At 41.1% G+C, this 12,189-nt stretch overlaps 1 protein-coding gene and 1 pseudogene across 3 annotated transcripts in view; both read left to right on the top strand.

The window, feature by feature from the left end:
* Positions 1-12,189, top strand: part of CAMK1D (calcium/calmodulin dependent protein kinase ID) — a 483,186-nt gene that overhangs the window by 285,285 nt on the left and 185,712 nt on the right. The window lies entirely within an intron of this gene.
* Positions 695-1,176, top strand: LOC106735020 (ATP synthase subunit d, mitochondrial pseudogene; annotated as a pseudogene).

The following is a 12,189-nucleotide window of genomic DNA, read 5'->3' as shown; positions in this document are numbered from 1 at the left end:
GGAATGGTAGAAAGTTAAAGAACTTCAGAAATAAAAGAGCCTAGTTCCGTCATACTCTGTAGGCTAGGAAGCCACTCTCTGTTCTCAGGCCCCTCGCTGGAAGAATAGGGACTGCAGCATTTATCTCACAGGTAGGCCGTCAACAAGCTAGCACACTGCTTACAACATATTAGGTATTCGATGTATGTTGTCTGGAATGGAATTGAGCCTCATTTGGGGATTTTATTATTTGTAAGCCTATTGAACAAATAATAGCCACAAAATTTCACAAGTAAGTGGTACTTTATTTTCTCTGTGGAAGCCTTGAGGGAAATGGATAAAAAGATAACATCCTTTATTTTTCTTTTGTGAGCCATAATCAGACTATTTGCATCTCCCTGAAATGTTAGAAAGAACATTTTACACATTTTCTACATTCTCAGAGAATTCCTGACCGAAGCTGTCATGTGTGTTGGGCTATGCATCATGCCATACCTGAGTTAGAGCAGCCTGCTAGTGCTTACTCCAGCATGCTCTAGACACATGACCCTTTCCTCAGTTTGTGGTAACATGAAAAGTTTAGGAATCTCTACTCTCAACTGCATATTTGGGTAACTTCTTTCTTTAAATTTGTTATGAAGAATATTGTATCAGGGACCTACTCCCGTTACTTGCTGTGGATTGTTCGCTGCTGGGTTCAGTGAAGGATTGCAAGATGGCTCGGTGAAAACTTGCTCTAAAAACTATTGACTGGGTAGCTTTTGGGAAAATAATACCCTGAAGCCAAAAGGCTATTGTTAATTCCCTGAAAACTTGGAATGAGACCCTCACCTCCAGGCTGGTTGTACTACCTGAGAACTGGCCCGCTAACGACTGGGCTTACTACAAAGCCAATGTGGCCAAGGCAGGCTTGGTGGACCACTTTGAGAAGAATTTTAATGCCCTGAAGGTTCCTGTGCTGGAGGATAAATACACTGTCCAGGTGGACGCTGAAGAAAAGGAAGACGTGAAAAGTTGTGCTGAGTTTGTGTTTCTCTCAAAGGCCAGGATTGAAGAATATCAGAAACAGCTGGAGAAGATGAAGAACATAATTCCATTTGATCAGATGACCACTGAGGACTGAATGAAGTCTTCCCAGAAACCACATTAGACAAGAAGTACCCCTATTGGCCTCACCAGCCAATTGAGAATTTATAAAATTTTTGTATCAGGAAGGAAGCTCTGGCCATTAAAAATAAAAGTAATGACATAGGGGAAAAAAAAGAATATTGTATCAGTAATCATAGATGTCCTTTGACTTAAAATATGGTTTTGATAAGCTACTTTGACTTTAAAAAAATTAATGATGTTTAAATAATAGAAACACTTCTATATCTATGACTCTAATGAATAAGTTGGTCCTGGACAGATACTAAAATAAATCACAGAACAATTGGGTAGTGAACATCTTTTTTTTATTATTATTTATTTAGAGATCAGTAGATGGCATAATAGTTACATCGCTCGACTCCACTCCTATGTATGCGACCATGGTTTGTGTCCTGGACGCAGCGGCTTAAAACTCAGGCTGGGCGTGTGTGTGCGCATGCCCAGAATCCCGAGGAAAGAATGAAGGAGAAGGGATTGAGGCATGGCCATCCTTCCAGGGAGTGATTTCTTGCTTCTGTCTCTCTGTCTCTGTTTGTCTCTTGGGAGAGTGTATGCACCCTATAGCACCTATCTCTCTCTTTCTCAAAAAAAGAATTATTTATTTTTATTTCTTCTTTTTTTTTCTTCTTATTTTTTAATTTGACTAGAGATAGAGTGAGAGAGAAAGAAAAAAAGAGAAAGTGAGAAAGCAAGCCTTCAGGTCTGGGAATCAAACTGTGGTCGACCATGTGGGAGTCCAGCACCTTAACCACCATACCACTTCCAGCCTCAGAGTGGTGAACATCTTAAGAGAAGGAGCAGGTATCACATGGAGTCACATGAGTTCAGTGTGAACACATCATGCTTTTGCTTTTATTTACATTGTATTTGCGTTATTACAATTAATCTGGAAAGATAATAGGCATGAAGTTACACTGAATTTTCAGCAAACTTTTGACCCACATTTACTGGCTGGTAGATGAATTAGACTGTGACCAAGGCCAAATGTCATTTATTCCACCACTCATAGGTCTGACACATAAGAGGTATTTAATAAGTGATTGTTGAATGGATTAATAATTATCCTTGTAGAAGAGATGGAAAAATATGAAGTAAATAGTACTATAGTTAAAAGGATAGATGTTGACTGAGCAGCCACACTGAAAGCCTGCTGATCAACAGATCAGCAGCTACCTGAAAGGAAATTTCTAGGGATTTTTCTCAGGTCTGGTTTCCAATATTGAAAGAAAATAGCCTGGATGGGACTAGCAGATGATATAATGATTACATCACTGGACTCCCACATGGCCTATCACAGTTCAAGTTCCAGACCCAGTAACTTGAAACTCTCACTGTGTGTGTGTGCATGTGTGCCCGAAATTCCAAGAGAAGAATGGAGGAGAAGGGACTGTGGTGTGGCCATCCCCTTCTCTCCCCCGCCCCAAGAGATGATTTCTCTTTCTGTCTCTCTCATGAGCACACATGCCCTATAGCAGAAATCTCTCTCTCTAAAAACAAAAACAAAACAAAATGGCCTGGATGAAAACATGGAAGTTCTGCTTATAAAATTTACATAATAACCAAGAACTAGGTCCAAAAAAAAAAAAAAAAAAGAAATGGCACAATTTAATATTTTTTATGCTTTTAATTTAATTTTACCACCCACTCTTTTTAGTTTATTTTAGAGTTTCCAGTTCTTGGGTCTTGACAATATAATAAAATGTTCTGGATTAATTTTCACTGAGGTTAGTGGAATATTCTTTGAAGAAAATTTACAAGGTTTTCCCAGCATATTTAAGTAAAATGTATGTAAAAATGATGGGTCAAAAGTAGTCTTAAGAGTGAGTTACATAATTTTTTTCTCACGTGAAAAAGTAGGAATCACTTTATTCTTCTGGGCAGTTGATATATTCTTTTCGAGAAGCGTGTGTAAAGCATGCTTTGGGTTGTAGGATTAGAGAGGAGTACCCTGTTGTTCTTCCCTCTGAAGCTACCTGGAATGAAACAAAGGGCAGAATTACCTCTTTGAATTTCCCAACGTTTTTCCCCCAACAAAAATAAATGTCTTTTTTTCCATTAGGATGAGTCATAAAAATAAATATAAGCCAAACCCAAAGATGATGCCAAGTGGCTTAGCCTTTGACACCAAAGTTTAATTCCTTTCCTTTTTGTGGCAAATCAGATAGTTGAGGGTCTTTGTGCCATCACAGTCAATCTACTTCTCTACAATCTACTTTGAAGCATTTAACCCATAATCTGGAGGCCTGCCTCACCCTTCTCAGAAGTTGGCTTTTCTTAGTGTGCAGCTGAACCACCTCGGGGTGGTTCCTGTGGAGCTCCAGGGTTCCTAGCGTGTGGTTGTCCTGGGCTTTAGAACTTCCCCTAGAACTTCTACAGCCACAAATGGGAGACTTTCCTCCATTTCTGAAGGGTTTCCAGGCCTTTTGTACTAAATTACACTTTTCCTTACCAGCAGTGCAAGCCATGATTTGTATCTTGTGTAAATCAACAGAGAAAATGGCTTCTGATATTATTTTTTCATAAGCCTTTCCAAGTTAATATTAATTTCATGTTAATAGTTCTATAATGCTTTATTTAAAAAGATCTCTTCTTTGTCTCAGAAGGAAGTGAAAATATGTGTCAGATTGCTCACATAGAAATTTCATTTGTTGGGAATAGATTTCTAATATAGAAATCCAAGTGGGATTATTTGAGGCTTAGATAGCCTTCACAAATGGTTTGAATCCATTATTTTTGTTCTGCAAAGCTGTCATTTTCTTAGCATCTGATCTTTACCATTTGCTTCAGATTTCTCAGAGTCATTCCAAAGTTCATATCCTCCTCTGCTTTCCTTGTTCTTTTCACATTTTTAAGTGGTGGAATGTTTTCATGAAATGTATGCAGTGCAGTTAACATTTTTCCCACACTTTCTATTTGACAGGAGCAACCATTTATCCCCTCCTATTTTTAGTCTGAATTAACAAAAATGACATTCATTACTGAGCTATCATTTTTATATTTTTCCTAAACCCAGATATGACATATACCTCTATTTTTGTTTACACTTAAGGAACAGCTAAGAACTTTCTCACATGTTGGATCATCTGTATCAATTAGTATGCATTTGATGGTGAACAACAGAAGACCAAGGTCAGAAGAGATTCATTGGTTGTTGTGTCTGGTCACCCTGACATTGGGTGGGCTTATATTTAGTTTGATTAAGTAAAACAGCATTGAGGTCAAGACGTTGGTTTCTGCCCTTTGTTCTGCAGTTAGTTCCTTCTTATGGGCACAAGATGGCTGGCAGAGACTTCTAGAACAGTTGCTTCCTTGTTCAAGGCCTAGTCTTTCTGCCAAGGCTAAAGCAGACAGCTTTCCCTGAAGCACAAATTGTTTGAGGGTGATATGGACCATGAAATGAAAATAAAAAATTAAGCAAAGCAAGGGGGTTGCATGAATAATAGGAGGCAACCTTGTATCCACCACATCCTGAGTTTTTTTTTTTTTTTTTAAATAACTCACAAGGGGCCAACAGGTGGCATAGTGGTTAAGGTGCTGGATTCCCATACAGGCAACTACATTTTGAGACCCTAACCTGGTGGTTTGAAAAAAATCAAACTAGGTGCCTATGTGCATGTGTGCCCCAAATCCTGAGAAGAGAATGGAGGAAAAGAATTTGTGGTGTGGCTGTACCCCCTGGGGAGTGATTTCTTGCTTATCTCTGTCTCTCTGTGTCTCTGCAAGTATGTGTGCTATATAGCAAAGATAAAATTAAAAAAAAAAAAAAAAGACAAGAGTTCACCTAAAAATACTGCCTAGGAAGTAAATATTCCTAAGAAATGTTAAAGTTAATTTGTCCGTTTTCACCATGAGATATTTGACTTTATTTACATTATTTTCATCCTATGTGAAGAATTTCTGTAATTTCTCACACATGGTTAGTTTTTTAAAAAAAGTATCTGAATCATTATAAAAAGTAGCTTCTATTTAGTATCTTCTACTAAACAGAAAATGAATTTCCATGAAAATAATTACTTACTTTAAAAAATTCTATTCATCCTTTTAATGCAGAAACTGGATCAAACTCAAGTCATCAAATGGGAGGTGATTTCTAAAGTTAAACATTTTTAAAATTGATTTTAAAAAGATTTTTACCCCTGGAAATGATATTAGGTTTGTAATTTCCTGAAATTTCAGTAAGAGTTTTTAATATTCTTTCCTTTTAATAGTTCATAGGGTCAGCTCTGTTACCCAATGGCTAAACACTGTGCATAGGAAGTGCTTCTCTCTCACACAGAAGAAAGTAATTTAATAACCTTTTTAAATTAAAAAATGTGTTATTTTTTTAAAACCTATGCTTTGCCAGATCTTATGAACAGGGCTGTGTGCTGGCGGAAGCCAGGGGACCCTTACGTGGATTAAGGCTTGGCCCCTCTTTATTATCAGATATTCCATCAGGGCCAGCAGGTGGCATGGAGGTTAAGTAACTGAATCCCACGTGGCCAGCTGTGCGGTTCAAGTCCTGGACCTGACAGCTTAAACATTATGTCAGCACATGTGCATGTGTGCCCAAAATCCAGAGAAGAGACTGGAAGAGATGGAATTGTGGCATGGCCATTCCTCCTGGAGAGTGATTTTCATTTTCCCTCTCACACGAGCATACGCACCCTTTTAGCAAAAACTTAAGGGGGAAAAAAGAAAAGAAAATTCCATTAATTAGCTGGCACTTTCTCTGAGTTTTGTTGTTGATGAAGGTGAGAAAGTCAGTGCATTTTCTGAAGACAAAAAAATATTCAGTTTATGCATTTTACTTCTAGAGATGTAGGCAAACTTTGGAGAAAACAACCCAGATGATAACAAATATTGCTTTCTTTCTCACAATTTCCCTTTCCTATACAGGAAAGAAGAGTCATGAACGTGGTATTTTGCAGACTCCAATTTTTCCCTCCTATCTATTAAGAGAGCCTAAGTCAGCCTCATTCTCCAAGGAAATATAGACGTTTACACTGTGGTCAAATTGACTTTCTCCATTTGTTCATGACAAAAAAGAAAAGTGTATATGAACTTTCCACTTGGAAAATTTAAAGTGGAGTAAAGTGAAATTCCATAAAGTTACACTGTTAGTGGGAAAGAGCGGATTAGGACTCCAAACCCGGTTTATAAGGACTGTATCACATTGCTCAATTCAAATATTCCTGCAAAAGAAAACCCTGCCTTTACTTTTTGTAGAATTGGATTTTTTTTTTTTTTGAGAGGTCTTTGCTATAGAGCATGTGCGCATGGCTGAAAGGCAGAGAGAGACAGACAGAAAGCAAGAAATCACCCCCTAGAGGGGATGGCCACGCTGCAATCCCTTCTCCTCCATTCTCCTCTTGGGATCTTGGGCACGCATGTGCACACATCTAGCATGAGTTTAAGCCACCGGGTCTGGGACTGAAACTGCGGTCGACTACATGTGAGTCCAGCAACATAGCCATTTTGCTAACTGTTGGTCCCAACAGTTGGATTTTTATGCTTGCATATTGCTTCTTAGCTCCTTTAGCATAAACCCACAGGTGAGCTTGGCAGCCTTGCCTCTCACTGTGCCTTCTTCAGTCTCCCCTGCAAGTGGGCTGCTGTCTACCTTGGCATTCTTGTGTCCCAGCCACAGCACATCTCACGCATCTTTGTCTTTGCAAATGCTCGTCCCTCTGCCTGACACACTTGAACTTGCTTCTCTGTGCCTGGCACACGTGCCAATACCCGGAACACAGATTGCTCCCTGGATGCAGCCCCCTCCCAGAGTGCCTGGGTCACAGGAAGACGTCAGATCAGGCTTCGGTCTGACTGTCTGGCAAGATATTGGTGGTGCCGTGTCACCATGTTTACACACACAGTTGTCTTCCCACATTGGCCTGGGATTCAGAGATTTCAGGGACTGTATTTTACTTACCTTTAGATCCCCACTGCTTAGCCTTGAGTCTGGCACTCACAGGTGCTCTCTCGTTGTTTTATGACATCTAGGTCTGTAGGTTTATGTACGCTCTTGCAGATAATGTGCCGTGTGGCTGCTCTAAGGACTCTCCCATGCAGTGAACTTTGAGAAAGGGCGACAGTGGCATGTAGAGGTTGTGCCTCTCTGCCCTTCCCCTGCCCCTTTCACTGCTCGGATCTGCAGCACAATCCAGGTCTCCTTGTGCAGTTTCCCTCGTGACATCTGAGTGTCTTTATTAAGCAGAGCACCCATGTGTTTACTCACTATCAGTAAATGTTAGTTCTCCAGATGCTAAGTACACCAGTAGCACCATCCATCAGCTCCCAAGGATAAAAGAGAGAGGGACAACAAAGATAAATGGGGGAAAGCCCCACCAGATGGCTCATCTAACTCCACACCCTACTGCAGGACCCTACAACTGCCAGTCCCAGAGTCTGCTTCCCCATACAGCTCCCTAAATTAACCAAGACACAGCCACACGGAGCTTCTGCTGCCTTCTGAATGCGCATCATGAGGCCGGGCTGAGTCCTGACTCAGGCTTTTGCATGCTTTTCAGGAGGTACCACGCTTTGCGCCTTCCTTCGCCTTCTTTCTGTTTCTCCACCCCTCAAATGTTCTTGGCATCCTTTCCCTGGGATTCATCATTTTGCCACGTTTTCTGCCTGCAGAGTGTCTGAAGCAATGCTGGCTTCCCCACTGCAGCCTGCTCCCCACCAGCTTCTGGTGAAGTGACAGCTCCAACGCTGTGCACCCAGCCACTGTTTAACTTTAGGCCAGGCTAAGGAGAGTGGCCAAAAAATTATACATGCATGTAATTACGGATATGCACATGTGTGAATGCACGCATAGTCTTTAGAAAGTTCATGGAAAAGCCATATGTTGAAAAACTATGCAGAGATTTCTATTTATTTTTGCACCCAAAGTAACTCCTACTTGAATTCCATTTTCCCATGAACTTTTAAAGTCCCCTTGTATGTATCTCCTTATCTCGTTTGTCTCCATTGTCACATTGTTGGCTTCTTCCTCATTTTAACACAACTTTTTTTTATTTTAAAGAGGTTTTTGCCCTGGGGGCACATATGCTTACCAGGGAGAGAGAAAGAGAGACAGACAGACACAGTGAGAGAGAAAGTGAGAAATTGTCCCACAGGGGGAATGGCCACACTGCAATCCCTTCTTCTCCTGGGATCTTGGGCACATGTGCACATGCACCCTGCATGATTTTCAAGCCACTAGGTCTGAAACTTGAACCAGTCGACCATGTGGGAGTCCAGCAACATAACCACTATGCCATCTGCTGGTCCAAACTTTTTTTTTTTTTAAAGAAACTTTAAAAGGTTTAGAAAGGAGTATACTATCATCTATGACTTTTTTTTTTTTTTTTAAAGAAACTTTAAAGGTTTAGAAAGGAGTATACTATCATCTATGTAAATAACTTTTTGAGGGCATGTTTTCCATTTGTATTAAGAAAATGTATTAATAATAATAGTCTTTGCTAGGTGAGGAGAGAAGAAACCTTTACATTCCATGTTGTAATTCTTTATTGTGTTGGTCTCCCCATACTCCTTCCCCCCCCCTTTTTTTGTAATTGTTGTTTGTTTTCTTTTTATTTTTTTTCAAATTATTTTATTTAACTTTATTTTATTTATCTGTTTTAATTTGACTAGAGCAGGACAGAGAGAGAGAGAGAAAGTGAGCAAGGAAGCCACCAGGTACTCAAACCGTAGTCAGCCATGTGGGAATCCAGCACCCTTAACCACCATGCCACCTGCTGGCCCCAATTTTCTTTTTATTTTTAAAGTAGCTAATCAATTTTAAAAAATAAATTCTTCTGTAAAACTCCAATAAATAAACAAGTAAGAAATCTAGTGTTTTATTAAATGTAAACTTATAAATTCAGTTTAACAATATATCTGTTATAAATTCTATCAGTGGGGCAACAGAATACCCTGTTGACATTCTCCACTGTATTCGTGTTCGACATCTGTTGCAGTTGGACCTGTGCAGGTTGTGTTTCATTTTCTAAAATATTGGCCTGTCGGAAAAGTCATGATGCATTTTTACATAGAAAAATATATGTCATGGTTTTCCAACAACCCAGTATTTATTGAAAACCTAAAGGATTTCGGAGGAACCAGATTGAAAAGCAGTGGGCTAAAATGACCTTAAGAAGAGCTTACCATGGAGGTATATCTGCAGTCCCCACTAGGAGGCTGAGCAGGAGGATTGCAATGGCAAGACCCTGTCTTTAAAACAATGTGACTGATGGGACCAGCAGTTAGCGTAATGGCTACGTCTCTGGACTCCCATGTAGTTGACCGCGGTTCACGTCCTGGACCCAGGTGGCTTAAATTCATGCCGGGCACGTGTGCTTGCGTGCCCAAGATCTCAAGAGGAGAATGGAGGAGAAGGGATTGCGGCGTGGCCATCCCCCCTGGGGGGTGATTTCTCGCTTTCTGTCTCTGCCCTCTGTCTGTCTGGCCAGCGCATGCGCCCTATTAGCAAAAACCTCTCCCCCCCCAACAAAACAAAACAAAACAAAAACAATGTGACTGGGTCACCTCCATTGAACCTGGTGGTTGTGGCAGCCAGATCCTGCATGGCAGAATGTCCAATTTGAATTTTGGACATGGTGGCTTGAGAAACATGCCAGGTGCATGTGCACATGTGCCCAAAATCCCAAAAGGAGGGAGAGATGGAGGAGAAGGAATTGCAGTATCAACGTACCTCTAGGGCGGTGTTTTCTCCCTCTTACTCTCTTGGTCTCTCTGTTTCTCTCTTGCCCTCTAGCAGAAAAAAAAAAAAAAAAAAAAAGAAGAAGCATGAAAAAAAAGTGACCTTAATGGAGTCTGGCCATAAGACTCATGCTCAAATACCTGGAAGAAAACATCTCATGTCTGACTCTGAAGAGGCAGAGTCATCTGAAATGTACCCAGTGGCCTATGTATGTCCCCATCCTGACCCAGCCCTCCCTGTTCCTTGGCTTGCAGAGCTTGACCACCCCCTGGGCACATCAGTTCCTCTGTTTGAATAAGGAGACAGTCACTACCATGCTCCCTCGCTCAGCTACCCTGTGTAGGGACATTCCACATGGCTGGATTTCTGGATTTCTCCCATCCTGTCATCTTTCATATCATAACAATTGCTTCCCTAATTCCTTTTTAAGCTCTGGAAGAGAAGAAGAAGTGAACAGCAACTAGTTGGCTGGCCTCAACCTATTTGTACTGTCATTTCTGAGAATTTACAAATAACTCTGGAGCTCATCCTGGGAAGATCCTTAGGAGCTGACATCCTGTGGGTTATCCTCCTCCTTTATTAGCAGGATATAATAAAACCATAAACTCAGACCTACCTTGGTGGAGAGGTGATGTGTATAACACACCCTTTAAAAAAAAAAACTCACCAACAAGCAAAATGTGCTGTTCTCTGTAATCATGACTCTAATCTCAGTTATGAAGAAACTCGCTCTTACTTTCTCAAAGAATACGAAGTCACCCTTATTATCCGCACTGATAAAGATGATCACAAAATAAGATATTGTATGAAAAAAAACCAGACACACAAGTAACCATAAACACCCTCATGAATTCTTATCATGTAAGTACTTGAAAGATGTTTTCTTCTGTTTCAATGTGCCTGATTTTCTGAAGTCTGGCCTGACCTGAACAGACTGTGTGACAGCATTAATTACTGATGTGCAAAAATTAAAGAACACTCAATTCCGCACCATTATCTCTGAACGTGGGCACTTTACGAGAACATCGAGGCACATTTACCGCATAATTTCCATCCCCCTAAGTCTGAAAGTGAACTGATAGGAGACAGCTGTTAAAAGCAGGCTTCCCTCTCTATTTTTTTTCTTACTAGTTTCTTCTCATCTTTTTCTTTTACAATTTGCCCTCTGCTCTCTATATCAATGTCACCGTACTACACAGATTGCGCGAGATGCCCAGAATCACGTTCGCCCGTGACCTGTATGTTCCCTTATCTGGTTCCAGGAATGGCAGCAGCCAGGGGGCCTCTTTGTTCCTCATCAGTCAGCCGGGGTCTCTGTGCTGAGAAGGCCATGCCTTCTGTACAGGCCATGTAGCTGGAGCCTGCCATTCAGGGGCACTTACCAGATTGGCATAGTCCTGGGTTGGAGTTGTAAAATGTGGGACCCTCGAGGTGGATATCAGCAGAGAAAGCACAGGACATTCGTGAAAGGAAGGAAAAGGAAAATAATGCCTCTGCCCAAGATTCTGATGCATTGTTTAGATTGTCTTTCACTTAGGCACACATAGGCGCAGGCTTCAGAGCTCAGAGCCTCAGAGATGCTCCCTGAATTCAAGCCCAGTCTGCAGTCTGGGGCATAGAGTTTATGTCGTAGCACCACAGGATGCACCCAGGCAGCCAGGCCTGCCTTTATGTCACTAGCAGTATTGCATGTAGAAATGGCTTCTGAATGCACAATGAAAGCACCCAGACTGAACCTGGACTGGTTTTCTGAGAGTTCTCCTAGATAAGAGGTCTTTGGCTGCTGTTTTTTCACATCATCTAAGCTAGTAAATCCAGGTTACATCTTGATGGGCATGGTAGCACACACCTATAAGCTCAGCTACTTGGTAGATTAAGGCAGGAGGACTGTGAGTTCGATGCCAGCCTGGGCAGCACAGTAAGACCCTGACTCAAAACAAAACAAAAAAAGAAAGAAAGAAAGAAAGAGAAAAAGAGTTCATCTCTGTTTGGAAGCAGGTTAAGTCCCTTAATGTTCTCCAAGACTTTAGATGTCCATTCTCAGGTTAAAAACATCCAGAGAAACATCTATTACTTTTTAAGAAAAAGTGACCAAAAAATCCAAAGAAGGAAATGACGACATTCCTCTAAATGTGTTAGTGTGTCAAAGTCTTACTGAGAAATATTAGAAGGTGGGCCAGAAGGTGGCTTGGTGGCTAAGGCGCTGGATTCCCATATGGCCAACCGTGGTATGAGTCCTGGATACCATGGCTTGAAAATCACACCGTGTGTGTGTGTTTGTGCCCAAAATCCTGAAGGAGAATGAGGAGAAGGGGTTGCAGTGTGATCATACTCCCAGGGGGTAATTTCTCACTTTTTTCCCTCTCTTTCCC

Source organism: Tupaia chinensis, unplaced genomic scaffold (genome assembly GCF_000334495.1).
Source record: "Tupaia chinensis unplaced genomic scaffold, TupChi_1.0 Scaffold000275_1, whole genome shotgun sequence".
NCBI lineage: Eukaryota > Metazoa > Chordata > Mammalia > Scandentia > Tupaiidae > Tupaia > Tupaia belangeri.
This window is presented reverse-complemented; position numbering and strand designations above follow the sequence as displayed.